Source organism: Arachis duranensis, chromosome 9 (genome assembly GCF_000817695.3).
Source record: "Arachis duranensis cultivar V14167 chromosome 9, aradu.V14167.gnm2.J7QH, whole genome shotgun sequence".
NCBI lineage: Eukaryota > Viridiplantae > Streptophyta > Magnoliopsida > Fabales > Fabaceae > Arachis > Arachis duranensis.
The window spans coordinates 50375083-50375830 of NC_029780.3; positions in this window are offsets into that span (position 1 = coordinate 50375083).

Below are 748 nucleotides of genomic sequence, written 5' to 3' on the forward strand. Positions count from 1 at the left end.
AATGTTATTGATGATCTGAAAAATCATAAAATTGATTCTTGAAGCAAGAAAAAGCAGTGAAAAAGCAAAAGCTTGCGAAAAGAAAAGGGTTGTGAAAAAAATAGAAAGAAAAAGAAAAAGCAAGCAAAAAAAAAGCCAATAGCCCTTAAAACCAAAAGGCAAGGGTAAAAAGGATCCAAGACTTTGAGCATCAATGGATAGGAGGGCCCAAGGAAATAAAATCCAGGCCTAAGCGGCTAAATCAAGCTGTCCCTAACCATGTGCTTGTGGCATGCAGGTCCAAGTGAAAAGCTTGAGACTGAGTGGTTAAAGTCGTGATCCAAAGTAAAAAGAGTGTGCTTAAGAACCCTGGACACCTCTAACTGAGGACTTTAGCAAAGCTGAGTCACAATCTGTGGCATTTATGTATCTGGTGGTAATACTGGAAACAAAGTGCTTAGGGCCACGGCCAAGACTCATAAAAGTAGCTGTGTTCAAGAATCAACATACTTAACTAGGAGAATCAATACACTATCTGAAATTCTAAGTTCCTATAGAAGCCAATCATTCTAAACTTCAAAGGAAAAAGTGGGATGCCAAAACTGTTCAGAAGCAAAAAGCTACAAGTCCCGCTCATCTAATTAGAATTAATAATCATTGATATCTTGAAATTTATAGTATATTCTCTTCTTTTTATCCTAATTGATTTTCAGTTGCTTGGGGACAAGCAACAATTTAAGTTTGGTGTTGTGATGAGCGGATAATTTAC